Below are 27834 nucleotides of genomic sequence, written 5' to 3'. Positions count from 1 at the left end.
CAATGATTAGTCGTGTGCTGAAATGCTCACCTCTATACAGCCATTCAATGGGAAAGTCAGTGTGCTATTGTTTTAGCTCCTTATGCAGCTGAGAACAGGGCGTGATCACTTATAAAAAAAGGGGGAAGTAATTATAACAGGTTTTTTTGCCTTTTTTAAACTGAATGGGTCTATTTGCTCAACCTCTTGAAGAGCAAGGGGCACTTAAGTGATTTGGCAACTGGTTGTGGGCCACATTGAAATGAAATGGTTTGAATTTAATTTTTTTTTTATTTTTAACAGCTTAATTAACATTTTCCTCTGACTGAATGCCTGCAGGAGGGAGAGGAGGAGCAGTCAAGTTTCCGCAATTGCAGGAGGAATATGGAGAGGATCAGTCCTGTATATGCTGCCCCTGCCGTCTCCTGTCCAAATGTGAAACAGCATGTGACAGGGAGACTGCATGGTCCCCTGGAGCATGAGGTGGGGTCACCACTGCAACCCCTGACGTTACACCAGTGGTAGGGGGGTGTGATAAAACCACTTCTGAACTATGAAGTTTTATTGCCTCCAAACCACAAATGTTTTGTGCCCCCTATAAGGCTGCTTTCACACTGATGCACTGTGATTTTCTGCACTTTGCCATAGACTTCTATTATATCGTGTGGGTGTGGTGCACTTTCTGAAGGTGCACTCAAGTGCCTGCATTCGGAAGTATTGGTGTGCTCTCAGAAAGCATATCAAACCCGCAGGATAAAATAGAAGTGCACTTCCCTGGTTTGAGGTCCAGGGGCCACATCAAAGGGCTCTGAAGACCACAGGGTGAGCACCCCTGTTTTAAAAGGTGAGGGTTTACATATACTTTAAATAAGAACTAATAAATGTTTCTTTGTGCATGAATAAAGTGTAAGAGTTGTAAATACGGGTATAACGGAATCAGTAAGAGAATTCTTTTGCACATGCACTCCGTTCTTTATATAATATGTATAGTTACTGTGTATACATATATATATATATATATATATATATATATATATATATATACAGTGGAGGAAATCAAAAAAGTCTACACACCCCTGTTAAAATGTCAGGTTTCTGTGATGTATAACAATGAGACAAAGATAAATCATTTCAAGACTTTTCCACCTTTAATGTAACCTATAGACTGTACAGCTCAATTGCAAAACAAACTGAAATCTTTTTTTTTTTTGGGGGGGGGGGAGTAAACATAAAAAACTAAAATAATGTGGTTGCATAAGTGTGCACACCCTCTTATGACTGCTGAGATGTACTTTGAAGCCTGTCTAAATTTAGCAAAAACACATCTGAAGTCTCCCAAAAGCATGTGGGAAAATGTGTTGTGGTCTGATGAAACCAAAGTTGAACTTATTGGCCATAATTCCAAAAGATATGTTTAGCACAAAAACAACACTGCACATCACCAAAAGAACACCATACCCACAGTGAAGCATGGTGGTGGCAGCATCATGCTTTGGGGCTGTTTTTCTTCAGCTAGAACTGGTGCCTTGGTCAAGGTAGAGGGAATTCTAAACAGTTCCAAATACCAGTCAATATTGGCACAAAACCTTCAGGCTTCTGTTAGAAAGCTGAACATAAATAGGAACTTCATCTTTCAGCATGACAACCCAAAGCATACATCCAAATCAACACAGGAATAACTCCACCAGAAGAAGATTAAAGTTTTGGAATAGCCCAGCCAGAGCTCAGACCTGAATCCAAAGGAAAATCTGTGGGGTGATCTAAAGAGGGCTGTGCACAGGAGATGCCCTCGCAATCTGACAGATTTGGAGCTTTTGCAAGGAAGAGTGGGCAGATATTGCCAAGTCAAGATGTGCCATGCTGATAGACTCATACACAAAATGACTGAGTGCTGTAATAAAATCAAATGGTGCTTCAACAAAGTATTAGTTTAAGGGTGTGCACACTTATGCAACCATATTATTTCAGTTTTTTATTTTTACTTCCCTCCACCTTTAAGATTTCAGTTTGTTGTTCAATTGAGTTGTACAGTTTATAGGTCACATTAAAGGTGGATAAAGTTCTGAAATGATTTATCTTTGTCTCATTTTTATACATCACAGAAACCTGACATTTTAACAGGGGTGTGTAGACTTTTTGATTTCCTCCACTATATATATATATATATATACACACACACAGTAAATATACATATTATATAAAGAACTGAGTGTATGTGCAAGAGAATCCTCTTGCTGCTTCAGTTATACCTGTATTTACAACTCTTACACTTTATTCATGCACAAAAAAATTATATTTAAAAATGTATACTACTAAAAAATATTAAAGAATATGTAATAAATATGCTTTCCCCTCGTTTCTAATGTAACCAACTTGGCAGCTAGACGTTGACGATGTCTTCTTTGCACCAGATTAGTGCCTAGGCTGTGCAGAATAAAGATATTTTGAGTGATACATCAGAGCTGGGTAAGTGATGGCACAAAAAGGACGATTTACAACTGAAGGCTGAAGTAAAATGTAGTTGCAACCACTTTCCTCAAGATGGAACTTTCCTACCAAGTAAAATATCGACATTAAACTCCAATACTTCACAACAAGCCAGTGTGAAAGTGAAAATATATATTAGCTGAGGGATGCACACACCAGCTATTGTTAATATCACAAAATATTGAATAACTATTTCCTAGATTCCAGGCAGGAGATTGTGGGAATGCAGAAGCCTGGTCCATGGATGAATTAGCATGCAGGATTAACCATACCTTGTAATGACGGTGAGCAGATGTTCCGAAAATCAAATCTCTTTAATTATGACACAGTTGGATAAAGGGCACTCCATCCGATCCCTCTCAAGGCTGGCATCTCAGCCATAAGTTCCCATTAAAATGGAGCCCCAGCATCATCTGTATGGGTTTAGCGCTGATCATAATGGATGGACGTGTCAGCGGAATAATTATCAGCTCGTTAGGCTTGAACTGTCACCGGGTTGTTGTTGAATGTTGGGGGGTGCTGGTTGTGTTGGGGGTACAAAGTGCTCCATCAAGAAGCTGCCTTTTGATTTCAGGCGATCACAAAACCTATGTTTTTCACTTTCCCCTGGCAAGCTAGCTGTACTACATGTACTAATTAATAATTAAACAACGAGAAGCCCTGTGTGCGGTAATTGCCGGCATTGTTGAGCATTGTGAATTCATATAGCTGTACACACAGACTCAGAGAGAGAGAGGAGCAGTTTGGGGAGAGTGCAGAAGACAGATCCTAATGAGCCAGTACAACCTAGACATAATTGTCGCCTACATCATTGTGTGGAGCTCTGCTGTCACATGCCATGCGTTTGGTGTGTGTGCATGCATCCCCTGTTGTTGCCATTTAAAGCAGAGGGGATGCTTTCCTTGCCTGTGGTCAGGGTGAGCGTCTGTTAAGAGGTGGATTAGGGGAGTTAGAAAGACCAATAGCTGCCAGTGGGAGTATTTGCTATTCACATGGAAGAGACTCGGCGTTATGCTGTGGACTGCTTAGCCGCTTTCAGCACCGCGGACAGCTACAAGTGCGGCGCAGCCAGCCAGCCAGCCGGGCGATGCAGCCCCAGGACAAGGGACGGTAAGTGCCCCCAGCTCTCACTACTTTCCCTGCATAGCCTCGTACTACAGGAACTCACCCCCATCACTTATATGTCTGTGATGCTGCTGTGCTTTCTGCATTCTACTCTATGTATTTATTAAGTATTTCATCAGGTGAGCTGTGCCAATACAACACTTTAGCTTGTGTTTGCTCCTGTCTGGGTGTGGGCACTGTCTGGATAGCTCAAGGACCCCCCCCCCCCAAAAAAAAAGTGGGACCCCCTGCTCCTTGCTAATAGGGGAGGGAGTATGACAGCAGTCTTTATTATTTGTTAGCTAACAAACACTATAGGGGGGTGTTTTACTGAAACTGGAACACTCAAAATCTGGTGGAGCTGTGCATGGCAGCCAATCAGCTTCTAACTTCAGTTTGTTCAATTAAGATTTGACAATAAAACCTGGAAGCTGATTGGTTTCTGTGCAGAGCTGCACCAGATGTTGTACTCTCTTGTTTTAGTAAATAACCCTGGTTGAGGGAGATTTACTAAAAAATACTGATGCATTCAGAATCTGGTGAAGCTGTGCATGGTAACCAATCAGCTTCTAACTTCAGCTTGTTCAGTGAAGCTTTGACAATAAAACATGGAAGCTGATTGGTTTCTATGCCAAGCTGTACTAGATGTTGCACGGTCCCATTTTAGTGAATAACCCCCATTGGGGGATATTTATTAATACTGGAGTACTCAGAAACTGGTGCAGCTGTGCATGGCAGCCAATCATCTTCTAACTTCAGCTTCTTCAATTAAGCTTTGACAATAAAACCTGGAAGCTGATTGGTTTCTATGCAGAGCTGCACTAGATGTTGCAATCTCCCATTTTAGTAAATACATCCAATTGAGGGGCATTTATTAAAGCTGGAGCACTCAGAATCTGGTGCAGCTGTGCATGGTAGCCAGTCAGCTTCTAACTTCAGATTCTTCAATTAAGCTTTGACAATAAAACCTGGAAGTTGATTGGTTTCTGCACAGAGCTGCGCTAGATGTTGCATTCTCTCATTTTAGTAAATAACCCTCATTAGGGGAGATTTTTTAAAACTGGAGCACTTAGAATCTGGTACATGGCAGCCAATCAGCATCTAACTTCAGCTTCTTCAATTAAGATTTGACAATAAAACCTGGAAGCTGATCAGTTTCTATGCAGAGCTGCACTAGACGTAGGTGATTTACTAAAACTGGAGCACTCAGATTCTGGTGCAGCTGTGCACAGTAGCCAGCCAGCTTCTAACTTCAGTTTGTTCAATTAAGCTTTGACAATAAAACCTGGAAGCTGATTGGTTTCTGTGCAGAGCTGTTCTAGATGTTGCACTTTCCAGTTTTAGTAAATAGCCCTGATTGGGGGAGATTTATTAATACTGGAGCACTCAGAATCTGCTGTAGCTGTGCATGGCAGCCAATCAGCTTCTAACTTCAGTTTTTCAATTAAGCTTTGACAATAAAACCTGGAAACTGATTGGTTTCTGTGCAGAGCTGCACCAGATGTCACACTCTCCTGTTTTAGTAAATAACCCTCATTGAAAGAGATTTACTAAAAAAAAAACTGATGCATTCAGAATCTGGTGAAGCTGTGCATGGTAACCAATCAGCTTCTAACTTCAGCTTGTTCAGTGAAGCTTTGACAATAAAACCTGGAAGCTGATTGGTTTCTGTGCAGAGCTGTACTAGATGTTGCACTCTCCAGTTTTAATAAATAACCCCCTTTCTGTCGGGGAACTCCTACATGGAGCCATCCATCCATGGCACTGCTCTGTTTACCATCTTCTGTGCTGGAGTTTTTCTGTACCACATAGCCCCTCCTTTGCAGGCTTGTTATATATCCCCTAAAGTGGTGGTGATGTTGACACCTCTGAGGAGTACACAAGCAGTCGGGAGTCTTTTATACACTGTGCATGGTTATTCTGCCTCTTTTTTTGTAGCTTATCTATTACAATTTTTTTTCTGAATCAATGTGTACGTTTCCTAAAAAAAAAAATCATCCAAGACTGAATTTGCTGCCATTTTAAAACTGCCTTTTTTAAAATTGGCATTTTAAAAGCACCTCCTAGGAACCAGGTAGCACCTCTTAATCATTCAGCCCTTGGAGCGAGTCTCACAGTATGCAAGCTGAGAACTAGAGACATAAAAGTTTGATTTTCTTTTATATCCCGAGAAAAGAGAATGCCTCCAGCTCTCCCTCTTGCATACCATGTTCTCTTTTAGAGGGTTTACATAGTCCCCACCATGATGAAAGTTAAACTGATTTTTATTTTTTTTATTGGGGGTGGGAGTGTATGGGCTATAGAAAGCCCTTTTAGCAAGAGTGAACAAAAATCCATCTGCTCAGCAGACTAGCAAGAAAATCCCTGGAGGCTTGTTCAGCTGTTGGAAAATATAATAGAGCCACACAAGACGCTGAATGTCTGACACATACGATTTGGTGCAAATTAAACTCTCTATTTATTTAATTTTTTTTGGTAGATCTTGCACCCAAAATAATTACATGTGTCGATCACACCGACGACACCAATTGTATCACCTATGTACAATCCACTGACGTGTTGCACTAGAAAAAGGGATGAGCTTTAGAAAGGAGGCAACTCTTTTTTTTTAACTGTTCAGATCTGCAAGAAGAATTCTATGGCTATAGCCTGATACGGTGCAGGAAACATTTGTCGGTGGGATTTCTAAAGTTAATAGGTGGCACACAATGGAGACAAATCAAAATCGATCACCAATGTAGAAAGCACACAAGGAAAGGGTGCCCCTGACATTCAGCCTTCCAATACCTGTGACCTTTACAATAGGTCTTATTGGAAGAATATTACAGTTTTCCGGTGAAAGATGGGCAAGGTATTAAAATGTCGGGAATAATGGGGACATAAAATGCACACAATGATCTTTAGAGAACGGGCTCAACCATTTAATAGGATTGATGATTTAACATGCAGTAGTGGATAGATTTTGGTATGTGCATGCAATTGGAAAGGGAAGATGTGAGCATTGACTTTTCTGTATGGACAAAAGAACAGAGCACAGAGAGGCTGTGAAATCCTACTCATTTTGATGGGTTAATGCTAACATTTTCTGACAACTTCTCTGCTTTGATATCAGGAGTGTGGAATAAAAAGTGAACAAGACCCTCTTTGTGAAGACTTCTAGTCTGTGCTTTCCAACAGGCAGTCTGTCAGGTAAATTAGTCAAAGTTGGAGTGCTAGTCTTTCCAGAGAAATAGATTAAGGATTTGATGATATAGGCGAGCCCAGGACTTTAGAAGTACTGAGACACACTCTTTTGACTTTCTACACCATTAGATCAATAGTTATAGAGCACTTTTTCCTGCAGAAAACCCTTATTGTATTCAATGGATGAGTGATATTGGCAGTTTACAAGCCCAGTGAACTAATGGCACAGATAATGGAAGTGATCCCTGCTAAGTAAGTGTCCCCGGTAATTAACATTCTAAGATAGCAATAAGGGAATCATTCACTTTGTTGTAGCCAATATTTACAAGTTTGGATTCACATTGGCACATACAAACCCCCAATGATTTATATGAGAGTTCAATCCATAGAAGGGAGGAGGGCAGCAGAGCAGATCAGTGGATGGGATTTAGGAGTGATCAGCATGCCTGCACTGACATCAGGTGCCATTTTATATCAGTAATTGTGTGAACTGTGTTTGTCTTACAACAATACCCAACATATGTTCAGCGCATGAATATTCATTGTTGTACTTTAATAATAGACTTCTTTCTGCAAAATCATTCACAAATGCAAAACATACATTTATCAGGAATGGTTTGGATTCCACACTTTGTTTTTTTTATAATGGCAGCACCTAGTTGTTTATTATTAGCAACTAATGTGATTTTGTCTTTATGCATTTTGACATTTATTACAGAAAATAAATAACAGCTTTGGTGTGCTGTTAGGTTATATTTTAAAAGCGCACTTGCATAAAATATTCATGAATTGAAATGCAAATGGTGGCTTGATAGTAGCATGGTGCCAAGAGAAAAACTGCATAGTAACCCTTAGCAACTAAGCTATCCTCAGCTTATTGCAGACAGTTTAATGATGACTTATTTCTAATTGGTTGTTATGGCTTACTGCACATTGCCACTCTTTCATACTTTGCAGCATATTGCTTAATGATACTTGTTTACTATTAGCTGTATTTTCTACTATAGCGATGATATTATTTTTTCTTAGAAATGTTTTAGTTTATAAAGTTCTCTACAAATAATTGCCAGAATAAAGTGGCCAGGGGAAAAGACTACTATTTTAGTCTATATTTTAACTATATTTCTTTCAACCACAAATAAATTAATTGGTCTGATGGGCCTTTACTAATTTGCTGCTGTGTCTAGTATTGCAAAATTCTTAAGCTGAATTGTAGTTTTTATTACAGTTATTATATATGGTGCATTTGATCATGAACATGATTGGATTAATGTAAATAGTATTTTCAGTATGTTTTAATATATTTTAAAAACTTGTTTTTGTATATAGTTTATAAATACAAATGTACATTAATTACATTTATTTTCACATTATATGTGGTGTTTCTGCTGCCTGGTTGTGTCTTGCTGATCGTTATATCTAACAGAAAATCTACCAGGTAGGGCATGTCTGCTTATACAAACAATAGCCTTTGTGCAGACTCTAATGATGTGAAGTAACCACAGTGCTCATGATAACCCAGACGTTAGGTCACACAAAAGAATTTGGAAACATCAGTGTTTATTGCGTGGCAAGAAATATGTTCTTTTCCCTAAAATCATACAATAATTTTGAAATGCTGACATTTACAGTAAATATGTGAATGTACATGATTGGTCTGCTTTACAGAAGAACTACACTGTAGCGCCACAAAGCAAATAAGCTATTTCATTTACTTTTAGTATTCAAAGCAAACTTACCCATCCATCCAAGTCTACATGATTTATTTTGTTGAGAAATCACTTTGAAAAGCACCCCCCATAGCATATCTGGCCATGGCCTTCTTTAGTAAGGGCAGATGATTTATGTAGTATTTACTGCCTGGAATCCTTCTGCCCTTAGCTCAGGCATGCATGCAGGAGGGTGTGCTTAGCTGAGAAAACCCCTCCTCCCCTCCTGAAGACTGGAATGTATGACATCATGGGGTTTATTTACTAAAGCTGGAGAGTCCAAAATCAGACTCCCTTCTGCATAGAAACCAATCAGCTTCCAGGTTTCATTGCCAAAGCTTCATTGAACAAGCTGAGGTTAGAAGCTGATTGGTTTCTATGCAGAAGGGAGTCTGATTTTGGACTCTCCAGCTTTAGTAAATAAACCCCCATTTGTCTAGACGTGGAAACCAGGAAGTAAATGAAAAACAAATGTAAAAAAAAAAGTTTAAAACAAGTAATTATCATTAACTTTCCTATCTATTTACTAATGCTAGCGGCAAATGATTAAAATGGTTAATGTTGATTGAGAGAGTGAAGTTCCATTTTAGGGTGCTCTATGGTTTGGTTCTCCAGTTCCTGTGAATGTTCAGAAGACACCAATAAGGAGTTATAGATGACATTAATTAAAGTATAATTAAAGACAATATTTTTTTTTTTAGTTTTGGACAGAGTGGTGGTGGATCAGAACCCCTGTCAGCTTTTTATTGCTGTCTATGCCCCTGGTAGAGAGATTCACCCTCTATATTTGTCCTGTTTATCATTATTATTGAAAATGAAAGGAAAGAAAAATCCCAAGTTTTGGATTGTCCCCAGAAAAGTAATAGACGGGAAATCGTCCAATGGGCACACTAGTTCTGGTGACCTGGGTGGGGGGGCCAAGGAATTCCCTTAATTTGCAAGGATTTCCTCTAACTTCTTGTTTGGCTATAACACAGGAAATGAAGGGAAATATCCGCAATGGGACCCAGATGGCAAAAAAAAAAAAAAATCCCTTGCTCTATTCAAAATTAAACAAAAAAAAAGTTTTGCCTATAGTCCTATTTTAACCATTTTATGCTGCTCTGTAGCAGAAATACTGCTACAGGGTGGCACGGGTGCACAAAATCACGTATATATTTATGTGATTTTCCAGTTCCAGGTACCCTGACTGCCCCACCATTCGCGGCCTCAGCTGTCAATCACTGGCCAGTGATTCCTCGCCGGCACCCAGCGATCGCCTAGTATTACAGATGGGGGGGAGACCTGTGTATAAACAACACAGATCTCTCCCCTGTCAGCTCCTGCACACTGCTTTGCATGGCTCTGCATAGCAGAGCCATACAAGGCAGTGTGCTTACAGTGGAAAGCACACAAACAGCACACAGTTAACCCTTTGATCGCCCCGCATGTTAACCCCTTCCTTCCCTGTGCCATTAGTACAGTGCCAGTTCTTTTTATTAGCACATTAGTGTCAAAATGCCCGCTGCAGTTCTGCAGTCCTGCTATAAGTCCTGATGGCCACCTAGTAAAAAACAAACAAACAAAAAAAACAATTCCAGTATATATACTGCCATTTGTAAACGCTATAAATTTCACGTAAACCAATTAATGTACACATATTGGAAATTTGTTTTAGCAAAGACATGTAGCAGAATACATTTTGGCCTAAATTTATGAATTCATTAGATTTTTTCCATTTTTTACTAGACATGTTTAATAGCAAAAAGTCAAAAATAATGTTTTTTTACTCAAAATTGTCGGTCTGTTTTTGTTTATAGTACAAACAATAAAAAAATGCACAGTTGATCAAACACCCATGAAAGAAAGCTCTCTTTGTGGAAAAAAGGGACGTAAATTTCATTTGGTTGCAGTGTTGCATGACCGCACAATTGTCAGTTAAAGTAACGCAGCGCTGTATCGCAAAAAATGGTCTCGTCAGTAAGGGGGTAAATCCTCTGGAGGGAAAGTGGTTAATTTCTCTGATATATAGACTGATTTTGAATGAACATCATACAACATAAATCCTGCTTATATATGAGTTGCATGTAACAGTTTAGGTAAAGTACAGCTGTGTGGAGAAAGGAGGTTTCCATTATTAATCTCTTTTTCTGAAATTTTAGCTTGCTGGTTGATGATCCATTGGCTTCAATATTTTCTGAATACCTGATCTAGAGCAAGTATGCAAAAAAAGAGTTCTGATTACACTCAGAGTTCATTGGCTGTCTGCTTGTTCCAGTTCAGTGACTCAGAGAACACTCGGGGCCCATTTACATCTGTAGACACATGCAAGTTAACGCATGTTGCAGTAGGTAGCCCATTCATTTTTAATGGAAACCATTGCTCTGATTTCCATTTTTTTTTAGTCGGTAAACAAATCAATAATAAACATAATACTCTAACAGAATCTTTGCACTGAAGGTTACTGTTTACAGTCATTTTCCTACCCTATGTTACTCTCTAGCCAATTATGGTGAAATGCATTGTGTGCAATGTCTAGTTTTCAAGCAATCAAGATGTGGTATGACCTGGCTGCATTTCTTGCTACTGGCCCATAATCACTGGAATATAATATCTTTTATTTTATACTATGCAAAAAAAGAATAACACACAATCACTTGGAGTTAACTATTAACATACCTTTTTTAAAATCCTGATATTTATATTCTTTAAACTGCAGTTGAGTATACACTTAAAGTGGTTGTAAACCCTTACATATAGCTAGTGAAGTGACTGGCCTCAGGTGATACACAGAGATGAAACAAATCCTCCTACATAAATTGTACCTGTTTATCTGCAGTATTATCTTTTCTACATCTGTTCAGTGCTGAATGTAGAAATCTGTGTGAGAGTTCAGAAAAAAGGGGGCAGAGAGCTGAAGTTACACTCTGCAGAGCTCAGTGAGGAGAACTCTGAGAGCTGATTGGAGCGAAGAGACACCCCCTTCCTCCACACAGCTCATAGGAACAGAGCTGAGGCTGTAAATCAGCTGGCGGTGAGGCAGTAATGGTAGAGTTCTTCTTTAATGTGGACCAATGTGGTAACACCCAGCTAGTGCATAGTTTCCCTTAAATATGTAAGGTTTTCATTTGCTAAGCTCTGACTCCTACCCTCATATTTCCTGGTTGTTCTAATTTAGCAGGTGACAGTCTGAGCAGAAACCACAAATATCCTGTAAGTTTCTTTTCACAGAGATGTTAAGAGGGAAATGTATGCTTTGTGACGTAATCGCTAGTAAGACGCTTGTAAGAAGGGTATACAATTCACTTAGCAGATGAGAGCGGCTTGCCGTCTGCTGGGTCAGTACAGCGCTGTTTTTAATAAAAATCATTTGTATTCCTCAAGTCTGATATCTGGAGTATCCTCTGGTTTGCCAAAATTGCTACAACTGCGGTCCCTCTCATGTCACCATATTTCTCTTGGTGTCAGGAAAACTTGTCAGAAGTGATTCATTCTGATAGCAAAGGAAAGACGCAGCAGACAGAAATGACAATTAATGCTCTGGATTTATACAAGTACACACTATAGAGATATAGGATTTGTTCATATTTCATGTCTGAGGTTTACAAACACTTTAAATGTGGTTCAGTTTATAACCAGGAATTACTGTAAGTGACATTCTGATCACCGTATATCAACCAAATATAGAGTTCTAGACTTTCCACAATCTCGTATAAATCCCATTTCCCAAAGTTCCAATCTGAAAATAGAAGTGTCAACGGTCTTCGTGACCTTCTATTTTTTAGAAGTTCTTCATCATAGCAGCCAAGCTATAGAAACATTTCATGTATTTCTGCAACCACCCTGCTATTTAGTAAATGTTTTCCACCATTCTTTACTGGTTTTAAAACGTGATTTAATATAGTATATACTCCCATTTAGGACTTTCTGCTCACAATTTGGGGTTCTTAATGCATAGCATAGAATATAACAACAATATAGATATTATAAAAATACAGAGGTTTATAATGTATTAGGACATGTTATAGAAGAATTGATGGTCAGAGACAAACTGAATATTTAGGCAATGCATGCCACCATTCTTATCAAACTGCTTGTCTCATTTTGTTAATTTTCTACAATTTGAGGAAGTTCAAATGTGCAGTTTATTAACTTTATTTATTTATATAACACGGCAGATATTGTACACAAAGCACAAAATAATTCACATCAACGTTTGCAGCTGAGTTTGCACACACACACATTTTGGACAGTTTGGGTGGAAGTAAGAGAGTTCCAAAGATGTGCAAGGGTGGGATATGCAAACTCCATGCAGTTAGTGTCTGTTTTGGGAATTGAGCCTGAAATCTGCCCTACATCAAATAATAAATGTATCAGGATTGACACAGCATGTTACAGGACAGTATATTTTATTCTCTGAAATGCAGCACATCATTGATTAGGTAATACAATATATTTCTATAGAATGGTAGATAGCGTAGGTGAATATCACAGTATTCTGTTAAATTCGTAACACTAAGTTTAGCTTCTGCTTCTGTACTGCCTTCTGCTACAACGCTGGCAGCTAAAACAGAAGGTGCCATAACCATCTATTTTCCACTGCTGATTGCTCATTCTATGAGAGTATGGATATAGAAAAGGTGATGTCTGCATTATCTTAACTTGTTCTGCAGCGCTACCTTCTTTGTAAAAGATACACTGGCTTTAAAGAGTATGTTTGGACACAATGAAAAAAATATGCAGTACATTTTTGCAATTTTCTCCATATTTTGTCTTTGTAAAGCATTGCACATATAGAAAAATAGCTATTGATTGTCTAGAAATCCAGATAGTGCCTGTCTGAACTGACAATACAGTACTTCTGTTGCACTGAAATGTACTGAGCAATGTTGTCAGCCCTGCCTAATTTAAAGGATAAGTTCACCTTTAGGATGGAACAAGTAACATGTTCCAGCTCCTGACTCCCCCCCCGACCCCCCCTCTCTGTGACAGAGGGTGGGGGTGGACTCCGCCCACATGGCCACATCATTCATTCACAGAATTCTGTGAATTAATGAGCTATGTGTACTGTTGGCCTCCGCAGCTGACGGCTTGTAGTTCTCAATGAACTGCAAGGGTGTTGATGAATGCTCTCTTAGTCCATTGATTTTTCATACCATTTATTACCTGCCTGCCTGTGCTAGGTACGGGTAAACATCTTGTTGATAGTCTGCAGGATTCAGGCATTGCACCTGCGATTTACTGATAACAGGTGTAATACCATACAGGCTGCAGTGTAGAAAAATAAACATTTTGCCTACCTGCTGAAAGATGTTCATTTATAATTGTTTTTGTAACAAATAAACTTAGCCTTTAAACTGTAACTGCATTTTTAACTCTGAATGGCCTAGAGTCATCAGTGGTGTACCCCAGAGTTCAGTGTTGGGACCCTTACTTTTTAATATATTTATAAACAATATAGGGTCGGGGATTAAAAATCTCATTTCAGTCTTTGCAGATGACACCAAGCTGTGCAGTGGAATAACGTCCTAACGGGATGTCTTCAACTTACAAGCCGACCTCAATGCACTGTTTGATTGGGCAACCATGTGGCAAATGAGGTTTAATGTTGATAGATGTAAGGTTATGCACTTGGGGGCTAAGAATATGCATGCATCATACATACTAGGGGGAGTACAACTGGGGGAATCAATGGTGGAGAAGGATCTGGGAGTTCTGGTAGATCATACGCTGCGGTTTCTAAAGCGTGCAAAATCCTCTCTTGTATTAAAAGAGGTTTAGACTCCAGAGAGAGAGATCATTCTACCCCTGTACTAATCGTTAGTAAGATCTCATCTGGAATATGCAGTTCAGTTTTGGGCACCAATTCACAAAAAGAACATTGGGGAATTTGAGAAAGTACAGAGAAGGGCAACCAAACTGATAAGAGGCATGGAGGAGATCAGCTATGAGGAAAGATTAGAGGAACTAAATGTATTCTCTCTTGAGAAGAGGAGATAAGGGGGGATATTATCAACATGTATAAATACATCAGTGGTTCATATAGTGAACTCAGTGTAGAGTTATTCACCCTGAGGTCATCACAGAGGACAAGGGGGCACTCTTTATGTCTGGAGGAAAAGAAATGTAATCTCCAAACACGGAAAGGTTTCTTCACGGTGAGAGCTGTGAAAATGTGGAATAGACTCCCTCAAGAGTTGGTTCTGGCCAGCTCAGTGGATTGCTTTAAAAAAGGCCTGGATTATTTCTTGGATACACAGAATATAATTGATACTAACATTTATAGGTAAAGTTGATCCAGGGAATATCCAATTTCCTCTCGGGAATTTTTTTCCCTGCAGGAGCAAATTGGATCATGCTTTGCTGGGTTTTTTACCTTCCTATGGATCAACTGTGTGTATATGATTATAACTTTTTTTTTTGTGGTTGAACTGGATGGACTTTTGTCTTTTTTCAGCCAGATTAACTATGTAACTATGTAGCATAAGTACCCAATATGACCTATCTGGTGTCAAGATAACATTTGCTTATCCATTTTCATTATATATAAAGCATGATTTGCTTTCGATCATGACAGTTTTTTAACAGCAAAATTTAGCTTAACTTGTTCCCCGCCACCCTATAACAGAACTACTGCTACAGGGCAGCAGAACTGTGCAAAATCACATATTTATATATATATACAGTATCTCACAGAAGTGAGTACACCCCTCACATTTTTGTAAATATTTTATTATATCTTTTCATGTAACAACACTGAAGAAATAGCACTTTGCTACAATGTAAAGTAGTGAGTGTACAGCTTGTATAACAGTGTAAATTTGCTGTCCCCTCAAAATAACTCAACACACAGCCATTATTGTCTAAACCACTGGCAACAAAAGTGAGTACACCCCTAAGTGGAAATGTCCAAATTGGGCCTAATTAGCCATTTTCCCTCCCTGGTGTCATGTGACTCCTTAGTGTTACAAGGTCTCAGGTGTGAATGGGGAGCAGGTGTGTTAAATTTGGTGTTATCACTCTCACTCTCTCATACTGGTCACTGGAAGTTCAACATAGCACCTGATGGCAAAGAACTCTCTGAGGATCTGAAAAAAAGAATTGTTTCTCTACATAAAGATGGCCTAAGCTATAAGAAGATTGCCAAGACCCTGAAACTGAGCTGCAGCACGGTCGCCAAGACCATACAGCGGTTTAACAGGACAGATTCCACTCAGAACAGGCCTCACCATAGACGACCAAAGAAGTTGAGTCCGCGTGCTCAGCGTCATATCCAGAGGTTGTGTTTGGGAAATAGACGTATGAGTGCTGCCAGCATTGCTGCAGAGGTTGAAAGGGTGGGGGGTCAGCCTGTCAGTGCTCAGACCATACGCCGCACACTGCATCAAATTGGTTTGCATGGCTGTCATCCCAGATGGAAGCCTCTTCTAAAGATGATGCACAAGAATGCCCGGAAACAGATTGCTGAAGACAAGCAGACTAAAGGCGTGGATTACCTACTTGTTATTTTGTTCAGTTGGTGTCAAGCGTGTGTGGTGGCAACCAGGTGAGGAGTACAGAGACAAGTGTGTCTTACCTACAGTCAAGCTTGGTAGTGGGAGTGTCATGGTCGGGGGCTGCATTAGTGCTGCCGGCACTGGGGAGCTACAGTTCATTGAGGGAACCATGAATGCCAACACGTCCTGTGACATACTGAAGCACAGCATGATCCCCTCCCTTCGGAGACTGGGCCGCAGGGCAGTATTCCAAAATGATAACGACCCCAAACACACCTCCAAGATGACCACTGCCTTGCTAAAGAAGCTGAGGGTAAAGGTGATGGACTGGCCAAGCATGTCTCCAGACCTAAACCCTATTGAGCATCTGTGGGGCATCCTCCAATGGAAGGTGGAGGCGTGCAAGGTCTCTAACATCCACCAGCTCTATCATGGAGGAGTGGAAGAGGACTCCAGTGACAACCTGTGAAGCTCTGGTGAACTCCATGCCCAAGAGGGTTAAGGCAGTGCTGGAAAATAATGGTGGCCACACAAAATATTGGCAGTTTGGGCCCAATTTGGACATTTTCACTTAGGGGTGTACTCACGTTTGTTGCCAGCGGTTTAGACATTAATGGCTGTGTGTTGAGTTATTTTGAGAGGACAGCAAATTTATGCTGTTATACAAACTGGTCACTCACTACTTTACATTATTTACAATAATGTGAGGGGTGTACTCACTTCTGTGAGATGCTGTATATATCAGTTAAAGTAACACAGTGCCGTATCGCAAAAAATGGCCTGGTCAGGAAGGGGGGTAAATCCTCTGGAGGGCAAATGGTTAAAGTATAATTAAAGGCAAAACCTTTTCAGTTTTGGACAGAGTAGTGATGGATTAGAACACCAATCAAATTTGTATTGCTGTCTGTGTCCCCGTTAGAGAGATTTACCCTTTCTTGAAATTGAAAGTAAAAGACAATCAATTTTTTATTGTCCCCACAACAGTAAGAGAGGGGAAGTCTTCCAATGGGGCCACTAGGTCTGTGACCTGGGGGATCCCAAGAGATTCCCTTAGTTTGCAGGGATTTCCTCTCACTTCCTGTTTTGGCTATGGAACAGGAAGTAGGGGGAAATCTCCCTTGATGGCAAAAAAAAAATCCTGACAGGGGTTATACTGTAACCCTCCCTTACTCAATCCAAAATGAGAAAAAAATGCTTATAGTTCTACTTTAACGTCTTCATTGGATGTGTAGTAAGGTCCATGAAAGATAGAAGCTGGTTGATTGGTTTTAATTTTCAAAACAAATGGAAGTAACAGGGAGCCAGTTCTGAACCTTATGGTGTGTGCAGTAGGATGGTGAGGTTTTGACTCTCAATTGCCTCCATAATGGCAATCTCATATTTCGTCTCACCCTTGAGTACCTGAGGAACTCATCACACACAAACCTCCCAATATCCAATAGCCATATTGTAATGTGTTTTGGAGAAATGCCCATTCTGTAAGACATCTCTTGCTGAGTAATCTGCTGATTGTCCTTATTCAGATCATTAACTTGTTCCCTGCAAAGCTCATCAGATGTTGTCACAGGTGGACCACACCTTTGAAATTTCATCTTTGCATTTTTCATTTTTTTAGCTCAGTCAGCACAGTTTTCTCCATAATCAGGTTGCATATGCCAGTGAATTGGAGCAACACCTGCTCAGTCACAGCACATTGCTTAATTCACACTGACAAGGGTCCAACACAGTGTTCCATTTGAAAGAGAAGAGAAAAACAATTCACTGCAATCTAAGGTGGTAGAGGACAATCTAAAAAATGGGATGGATTTACTAAGACAAATAGGCTGTTCACTTTACAAGGGAATTTCTCTTACCTACCAGACACTTTCACCCCCTTCCTGCCCAGGTCAATTTTCAGCTTTCATTGCTGTCGCACTTTGAATGATAATTGCACGGTCATACAACACTGTACCAAAACAAAAATTTTATCAGTTCTTGAGACAGATAGAGCTTTATTTTAGTGGTACTTATTTACTACTGCATTGTTATTTTTTGGTAAACAAACTAAAAAAGACAAAATTTTGAAAAAAAAGGTTTTCTTAATTTCTTTTATATAATTTTGTAATCAAGTAATTTCTCTCCTTCACTGATGTGTGCTGATAAGACTGCACTGATAGGCGGCACTGATAGACAGCACTGATAGATGGCACTGATAGGCGGCACTGATGGGTACTGACAGACATCATTGATGGGCACTAAAAGGCAGCACTGGTGGGCACTAAAAGATAGCACTGATAGGCAACACATACTGGCTTTGATAGGTGGCACTGATCGGCAGCACTGACTGGAACTGATAGGTGGCATTGATTGGCACTGATAGGCTGCACTGATGAGTACTGATAGACTGCACTGATGAGGAGGCACTGATGGGCATTGATGGGTATCACCGATGGGCACTGAAAGGCAGCTCTTATGGGAAGTGATATGTGGCGCTGATGGGCACTGATAGCCGGCACTGATAGGTGACACTGATGGGCACTGATAGGTGACACTGACTGGCACTGATAGGCAGCACTGATGGGTACTGATAAACTGCACTGATGAGGAGGCACTGATAGGCAGCACTGTTGGGCATTGACAGGCATCACTGATGAGCACTGAAAGGCAGCTCTGATGGCCACTGATATGTGGCCTTGATGGACACTGATATTTGGCATTGATGGGCACTGATCAGCGGCAATGATGGGCACTGAAAGGCAGCACTGATGGGGCTCCACTGATGATCAGGGCACTGATGATTAGTGCCCTAATTATCAGTGTAGATATCCTTCTGAGGAATGCCGCTTACCGGCTCTCTTCTCACGAACTGTCAGTGTGAGGAGAGAACTGCCGATAACCGGCACTTCCTGTGGACATGTGATCAGCTGTGATTGGACACAGCTGATCACATGGTAGATATTACATCATAGTCTCCTTACCGTGATAGATGATCCACTATGTCCCTAGAGGGTGCGCATGCGCAGCTAGAGTGGGAGGACATCATATGATGTCCTCCCAGAACAAGACAGCTCCCGCCCGTCCATCATTTTCCTTTACGGCGGGCAGGAGGTGGTTAATGAATATTGTGAAATTTCACTCAATCATGTTCAAGTAAAAGAAAGAAACAGTATTTTGCTTGCACATGATTGAATGATGGAAGTTTGAAGAACTTCTATTTAGCAATCTCTGGGGAAAAATACGTTGCAAAGTGAACAGACTATTTGCCTTTAGTAAATAACCCCCCCCCCCCCCCATAGTTATCACATATTAGTGTTACCATCTATTGAAGACGTCTGAAAAGGAAGGCAATACTTTTCATTCTTTCATTCTTTTTATACTTTTTCATTCAATCTTCTCATAAGTCACATTACATGATTTAATAACAAGTTCTTTTCCTTAGTGATCTGGAATTACAGAGTACTGCAGTAAGGGAGATTTTTTTTTTTAAATATCAGGTTTATTTATTGAATTTTGATTTGAATCTTAGCCTGATTCTTGATTTCTTAAGTATTCTTTACCTTGTGCCATTTATTTTTTTTACAGCTAGTATTCACTGGTGACACTTTCCCTGCAGGGTAAATTATTCTAAAAAGTCAGGAAAGTCTTTGTTTTCTGAACATCCTTTACAGCCCTTTAGTAAGGCGCCGGAGCTGGCATGCAATGAGAAACTGGGTTGGTAGGATGGGCTGAGAGTGTGAAATATGCTGAGTGCGTATGCTTTGACATCAAATTAATTTGGGATATACAGTGGTTTTGGAAGGATAACTCGGTAATAGGAAACGCTTGCTGAGATGAAAGCAAGGTAAAGGGGAAACCTTTTTAGAGTCAAGGTATGAATATGGAAATTAGAGTTTGGGGCAGCAACTACAGCATAGTTTAAAGAAAAGACTATTATTATAATTAAGGTAAATGCCCTGTTATTCTACTATTTTGCTTTTCCTGAATCCGTGATATATGGAAATCAGCACTCAGTATGGATGGCTGTTGGTGAAACATATTAGCATATAACGTAGCCTGTTACAAAAATGTTATATATAGCATGTCAGATCATTATATAATATCATCTCTGTATGCCATTTTTATTTGTTTACAGAATACGTTTCTACAGTAATTATCTTTTATGAAGTAATTTCTTTATATTGCTAACAGCTTTATTATATTGAAGAGTCTACTTTCTCAGGAACCTTTTTTTCTGCATACATCTCATCTGTCACCCTGTCACTGTGTTGTAAACATATGTGTATTTTTACTGATGGACTGACTATTTTTCAAAGCAAAGTTGGACCCTAGAGTCCGTGAAGAAAGAAGTATGTTCATATGAGACAGGCTGCTGTATGGAGACAGTGTTCCTTTACACAGAGAGGTAGCAAATCAATACTCTTTGAAAAAAACAAAACAGATTGCTAGAATAATGTGGGTTTAGTTTATGTACATGACTGTGTGTTCTGCAAGAAAGAGGGTCAGCTTTCTTCACCTACATGTACAAACTATTTTATAGATAATATTTTAGCCTTGATCACAGATCTGTTCTGTCCTTCACCCTCCTCATGTTTGCCAAGCGTTTTGTGCTCCCCCTTCCTTAGTAAATTGGCTTATTGATCTGCCTGATGACTGATTTAGTAAGACAATCCTATGTCAATGAGAGTACTGTAATATTATCCTGTTGCCTTTATTGGTATCTTCTTCAAAGCTGAAGTTTAGTTGGATCTTTTTTTGGGGGATACAGCACCAGAGACATAGCTTACCTCTAACGAAGTGCATGCTACATCCTAAAGGCTGATGCCAGCTCCCCCTCACAGCAAATTTCTAGCATTACGTAGGAGTTTGCTTAAAATATTTGTAAATACTCTTTTTTTTTTAATAAGAACAAATAGATTTATACTTCATCTTCTTAAAAGCTGAAGTTTAGTTGGATCTTTTTTTTGGGATACAGCACCAGAGACATACGTAGCTTACCTCTAAAGCAGTGCATGCTACATCCTGAAGGCTGATGCTAGCTCCCCCTCACAGCATATTTCTAGCATTACATAGGTATTTTGCTTAAAATATTTGTAAATGCTCTTTTTTTAAAAAGAACAAATAGATTTATACTTACCTCCTGTGAACCTCCTAGTCTTGGGTCCCCCATCGGTGCTCCTGACTCCTCCCCTCTTTCTATGGGGGCACTCATGCAGCTTCGCTCCCAAGCCTCACTGTCTGCGTCTATTGACACAGACAGCAGGACTCGACCATGCTCCCTCATTACTGACTTTGATTGACAGCAGCAGGAGCCAATGGCTCTCACTGTCTTAGCAAAGCCAGAGAGACCAGGAAGTGAGGGGAAAGAAGAGCTACAGATTTGTTTACAGTGCTGGATCACATGACTGCAAGAAATGCATTAAGGTAAAAAATGTTTAGGCTTTATAATCACTTTAGGTTAATGGTGAAGAATTGTGCCATTCACCCCCCTCCCATTTTCCCTATTCACATAACTCCTTGTCTTATTATCCCAGAATACAATGTGTTCTGTGAATAGAGGAGAGGCAGATGAATGACACGATGCTTCTCCAATTACAGAATGCTTTGCATTCTGGGAAAATACTACAAGAAGTTCTGTGAACGGACAAGTGGGGTGGATGGGGAGAATGAGTAGCGAGACTGTTACAGATGAAACAAGTTAACCCATACAGAGCCAGAAGTTATCCACTATGAGGGGGAGCCATAACCACTAAAGGGAAGATTTTCATGGTAAAGAACAACCAAGAGGATGCAGGATCCACTTCAAAAGAGGTACATTATGTTCCTGGTGCTGGATCCCTAAAAAAATGGCAGCTGGCAAATCGGGATTTTAACCGCCTCCCACCCACCATATATAGGAAATGACAGGCGCAAGGTGGTTCTCTCGTTCTGGGAGGACGTCATATGATGTCCTCCCACTCTAACCATGAGTGCGCGCCCCCGCGGCAATCAGTGGTATGCTGTGCCCCTGGGACACAGTGGAGCACTGATCAACAGAAAAAGCCGATGATGTCGGCTCTGTCATGTGATCAGCTGTGTCCAATCACAGCTGATCGCATGTAAATAAAGAATGCCGGTTATCGGCATTCCTCTCCTCACGAGCTGCCACACTGACAGCTCATTAGGAGAGGAGAGCCGGTAATCGGCATTTCTCAGAGGGGACATGTACACTGATCATCAGGGCACTGATGATCAGTGTGCCATGATGATCAGTGTAGTCCCATCAGTGCCACCTGTCAGTGTCCATCAATGCCACCTGTCAGTGCCAATCAATGCCACCTGCCAGTGCCCATCAGTGCCACATCAATGCCACATATCAGTGCCCACCAGTGCACATCAATGCCACATATCAGTGCCCATCTGAGCTGCCAATCAGTGCCACCTATCAGTGCCCATCAGTGCCACCTAACAGTGCCACCTAACAGTGCCAGTCAGTGCCACCTAACAGTGTCAGTCAGTGCTGCCTATCAGTGCCAGTCAGTGCTGCCTATCAGTGCCACCTATCAGTGCCATATATGAGTGCTGCCTTTCAGTTCCCATCAGTGATGCCTGTCAATGCCCATCAGTGTCACCTACCAGTGCTTCCTCATCAGTGCCGCCTATCAGTGCCCATCAGTGCAGCCTATCAATGCTCCTCACTGCAGTCTCATTAGCGCACATCAGTGAAGGAGCAAAATCACTTATTTCCAAAATTGTATAACAGTAACTAAGAAAAACCTTTTTTTTCAAAATTTTCAGTTGTTTTTGGTTTGTTTAGCAAAAAAATAAAAACTCCAGATGTGATCAAATACCACCAAAAGAAAGCTCTATCTGTCTCAAAAAAATTATAAAAATTTCATATGAGTCCGACGATCCCCGCAGAATGGATTGGATCTGTAGATTGAGCATAATGGAACGGACTTCCGGTCCATTATTTTCCACAATCCACAGATCCGATCCATCTTGCGGGGATTGTTGGCTTTCTTTACAACTTACCTTTTCTTGGAGCGGGTCGGTGTCACCCCGTACAGGTTGCATGCTGACGATCCCCGCAGGATGGTTCGGATCTGCGGATTGAGCATAATGAATCGGAGTCCGATCCATTATGCTCCCCAATCCGCAGATCCGATCCATCCTGCAGGGAAGTGGGCTTCCTTTACAACTTACCTTTTCGTGGAGCGGCTCACCCCGTGCGGTAGGTGTCACCCCCCCAACCTGCCTCAGAACGCTACTGCCACCCACCCCCCCACCACCACCAGACAGTTTTGCTATACTGTATATCCCAGGATTTGCTGTCCACACTTGTGGGTCCAGCATGGCAGGTGTTGATGGTTGGAATGAAGGGAGACCAATGAACATCTATTTGCCGATCTCCCCTTCAGTGAATAGAAATTATGTGTATTACATCGTGTCTGGGGTCAGCTGTAACTTTTCCTGGATCTAATGATGCATGATCTGTGCTCCTTTAGCTGCAGTAGAGGGCAGGGGGGACATCAGGGGTCTAATGGATTCTAGATATCTCAACAAAGAGAACCTGTTATTACAGTATTACAGTATGCTACCAGATAGAGTTCTAATGGTTTGCTATGTGATAGCAATAAAGTTATTTGTAGAAAAGGAAATAAAGTATAAGCAATAAAATAACATATTAAAAAAAAATTCCCCCGCCCCATGTACGCATCCATAGGAACACAAACACTTGCTGTGAGTGTTCCTTTGTATGAAAACAACATTTGGCCTATACATGTTATGTTAGATTGCGAATGTCGGAGTAGGAGCAATAATTCTATGGCCATTATGTATGGCTAGCTATAAACTGATAACCTTTAAACTTTAGTGAATTTCTTTACAAAAAAGGTGCATTTGATAAACATGTGTGGTAATACTATGTGGCATAAACAAATTCAGCTGCCACCATTTTATTTTAAATTTTTTTTTGCTTTCAGAAAACATATATTCTTTGGGGGTTTAAGTAATCTTCTGTCCTAAAATATGTGTAAAACTGAAAAAATGGGGTTCTGGTAGAAAGTGGTTAATGTTTATAAAATTTAGTTAAAGTGTTACTAAACCCATAACTCTGCATTCACTATATCTGGTCTCCCACAGTACATACTAATTGGAAATTAAATTATTTTAGTGAATATAAACTGCTAAATACCTTTTCTCATCAGCAGTTAAAGCAGTCTTGTGCCTTCTATCAATGTCCAGCAGAGCAAGTTTTCTTTCTGCTCTAGGAGGATGCAGAACCCCTGACCTCTGTCTGAACAGTGCTGATTTGCTCTGTGCTGAACACATGCACTCTCTCAAGAAAGAAAAAAACCTCGCTAGCAATACACACCAAACTGAGCATGTGCAGAGTGTCTCTACAGGATATGTCTTATCGGGAGTTAAGAGGGGGACACTAGAAGAAGGGGAGGGTCAGAAAAGTCAGGATCAAACAGCATTTTTACACAATGTAGAGGATTAACCCCTTAGGTTTCACGGTGAGTATATCAAGCATGCTTTACAGCATATCCAGACTGATTTTACTGTTGTGGGTTTAGAACACTTTAAAGTACAGCATAAATCCATGAGAGAGGCAAATGTTGACATGAAACACTGATTTTTCAATTATGAACATAAGCACATGGCTGCTATGATCTTGTGCACCTTTATGATGTCTACCTGTTATCAGTGCAGTACCAGAAGGCTGTGGAAGTGTAAATTATGATATAAATAACTTAACTGTAATTTGACATTCCATAATATCAAAGTGACAATAACATTTCTGACCACCTCTCCTCCTTAGGACTATAAAAGTGGACTACATGTGTGTTTAAAGCAAACACTTAGATGTTCTAAGGGGTTAGATAAAGGGTTACAACATCTGTCATGTTTTTATTTCTATCCCTGCTGCAGAGATTATCATCTGTATTTTTTATTGTGGTGACCATTGTAATGGGACAGAAAGTCATGGAAAATCCAAACTGAAATAGAGGGAAAATCTTCCAATGGGGACACACAATCTGGTGACAACTGTCTAAGACAGAATTTCTTCTTGCTTCTTGTTGTGAAATGAACAAACATGCTCACAATGGGGCACATAAAAAAAAAAAAAACAGACAGAACCTTTTAACCATTCTGTACTCTACGCAAAATGAACATAAAGTTTCGGCTATACATACTCTTTACCATCAATACTTTAATACTTAACCACTTCAATCCTGGGCACTTTACCCCCTTCCTGCCTTGAACAATTTTCAGCTTTCTGCATTCTCACAGTTTGAATGACAATTGTGCGGTCATGCAACATTGCACCCAAACTAAATTTTGTATAATTTTTTTCACACAAATAGGTCTTTCTTTTGGTGGTATTTAGTCACAACTGGGTTTTTTATTTATTGCTAAACAAATGAAAAAAGACCTAAAATTAAAAAAACTAAAATTTTTTTTCTTTATTTCTGTTATAAAATTATTAAAAGTAAATAATAAATCATAAATTTACACCAATTATGGAGTCCAAAAAACTATGCCATATACTGTATCTGAAAACTACATCAGTTTTGAGGTACTGACAGCACTGATCTAATTTCTTGAGGCCAAAAATGTCAGGACAGTACAGATAGCCCCCAAATTGCCCCTTTTTGGAACGTAGACAGTCTGCAGTATGTAGTAAGAGGTATGGCGAGTTTTTTGAAGTTGTAATTTTTTGTTATAATTATTTGGAAAATTAAGAAATACATTTTTTTTTCACATACTGCCACCATGCAGTACAGCGCCATCATATAACTGGTGTGGCAGTGATCATGGACACTGACTCATCACCATGCAAAAATAAATATATATATATATATATATATATATATATATATATATATATATATATATATAGTGGGGTTAGCTCAGGTGGGGGGGATCTCCTTCCCTGGGAAAAAGGTAGACCGCACAGCAGGCTTTCGTCAAAATCTGACTGGTCGTCAGTTTTTTTAAAAAGGTTTGCAAGAAATATCAAAATAAAACAAAACATCAAAAATAAACCCTTGCCATCCAGGCACTAACTAAACAGAAGATGATTCCTCTCTCAGAGGTGAAGGGCTTCTCCCTGTCACCAAAACAAAATAACAGCAAACCTTTTCTTGTAGGTATAGTCCATACACACAGCTCTCTCAGAATACCTCTCTGAGTCCCAGGCCACGAGCAACTCTTTGCTCCAGCCCTGCCTTATTTATACCACCTGTTGGTGGTCATCAGTGGAGCCCAAACTCTGGTCCGGACCCACCTGCTTAATTGTGGCCCTGAAAACCCGGAGTGGACTACACCTAAACTGTCAGGTATGAGCATATGCGAGGTGACACATAGCGTCCCTCTATCACCTCGCCGTTCATCCTGTCACAATATATATATACAGTATATTTATATTTTTTCTATTTTTTAATAACCTTTTTTCTTTTTTGCAATCTTTTTTTAAAAAAACACACTCACTAGAGTAATATAATCTTACTATAGTAACTTTGCACTACCTTGGGGAAGTGATCAGTACTTTTTTTTTTTACACATTATGATTGCCTATAGCAATGAATTTCACTGCTATAAGCGAGCATTTAACTGAATGAAATCAATTCATTTAATGTTTTTTGTTGTGATTAGCTGTGATTGGCCACAGCTAAGCACATGACACAGATGGGCTGTGATTGGCCCAGTCTGTATATGTCATTACTGTTTACAACGCAATTGTATGGCATGAAAGGAAGCCATCCACTGTTTACAATTGTCATGTGACCTGCTGTGATTGGTCACAGCAGTCACATGGTACTGGCAATGGGCCAGTACATAGATCGGTCATCAGCTGGTGACAGATCTCGCCGCAGCACAGCGATCTGGGAGGAAGTCATATGACGTTCACCCAGATAGATGAAAGTCCCACTCGGCCATCATTCTGCTATAGGCAGGGCAGGAACTGGTTAAATACAGTCTCCATGACTGTGGGAAACAGTACCTTCTTTTCCTAGCCCTTCCTTTTTAGCAGAGTGTTTGCTACAAAATGACAAGAGTACATTAAAGTGTTAGCTCATCTTTCCCAAAAAACTGTCTGTGCAGATAATGGGCACCTGTAGGTGAAAACCAATTGTGCCGCTTTGATTAAAGTTGAATAATGCCCCTGCTGTAGGTGTTTCTCCCTCACTTTCTGGAGCATGGCTCTCAGAGAAGGCATCCCCTTGTCCTACCTTGTTGCTAGGATGTTTCTAAGATAATCCCTGCCATTACTGCTTACTCCCACTATTGCTGAAGCGAGCTCTCTCCTATTCAAACTCCTGCACATGAACAGTTTTCCATCTGCTCTGTTCCAGAATCACTGAGCTCAGAACTATTGTGACAGGTAAGAGGGAGCACGCATGCTCAGAGATTTCAATCAGAGAGAGCCCCTCCTGTGAGAGTGAGGCAAGCAGTAATGGCATGGATCATCTTAGCAACATTCTAGCAACAAGGCAGGCTTGGGGAGGAACCATTTCTGAGAGCTTTTTGGCAAAACTCTGGTATGTAAATGGCTTACAACTACAGCTAGGGCATTATTCAATTTTAATCAAAGCTGCCCAGTTGGTTAAGTTATCTACAGGTGGCCCTTACCCACATAGTTTTTGGGAAAGGTAAACTAAATCTTTAAAATCTGTGAGGAAAAGTTCAAGCCACAAGCAAAGCCAATCAGTGAAATGCTACTGCTATCCAGGAAACATTGCAAGTGTGCTGAATCCAGACAACCCAATTCACTTTAATTTGTATTTTGTGTAGTCTGCTCTAATCAGATTCCTGAAAGCTCCTTACATAAGAGCAGACTGGCTTCTTGAATCTGCCATCTTTAACTCTCTCTGCTTGATGTATCACCAATCCGATTGAACTTTTTAAGGTAGCTCGGAATCAGATTTATG

General features: G+C 40.2%; 1 protein-coding gene across 1 annotated transcript in view; it reads left to right on the top strand.

Annotated features, from left to right (window-relative positions):
- Nucleotides 1-3161: 3161 nt before the first annotated feature.
- Nucleotides 3162-27834, top strand: part of GRM8 (glutamate metabotropic receptor 8) — a 1278142-nt gene continuing 1253469 nt past the window's right edge. The window contains exon 1 of the mRNA XM_089684442.1: nucleotides 3162-3576. The gene's annotated coding sequence lies outside the window, so the exon portion shown is untranslated. The remainder of the gene's footprint in view (nucleotides 3577-27834) is intronic.

This window comes from Staurois parvus, unplaced genomic scaffold (genome assembly GCF_062004578.1).
Source record: "Staurois parvus isolate SC_StPar_1 unplaced genomic scaffold, SC_StPar_1.0 ptg000019l, whole genome shotgun sequence".
Classification (NCBI taxonomy): Eukaryota; Metazoa; Chordata; class Amphibia; order Anura; family Ranidae; genus Staurois; species Staurois parvus.
Note: the sequence above shows the minus strand (reverse complement) of the source record. Positions and strands in the feature narration are given on the sequence as shown.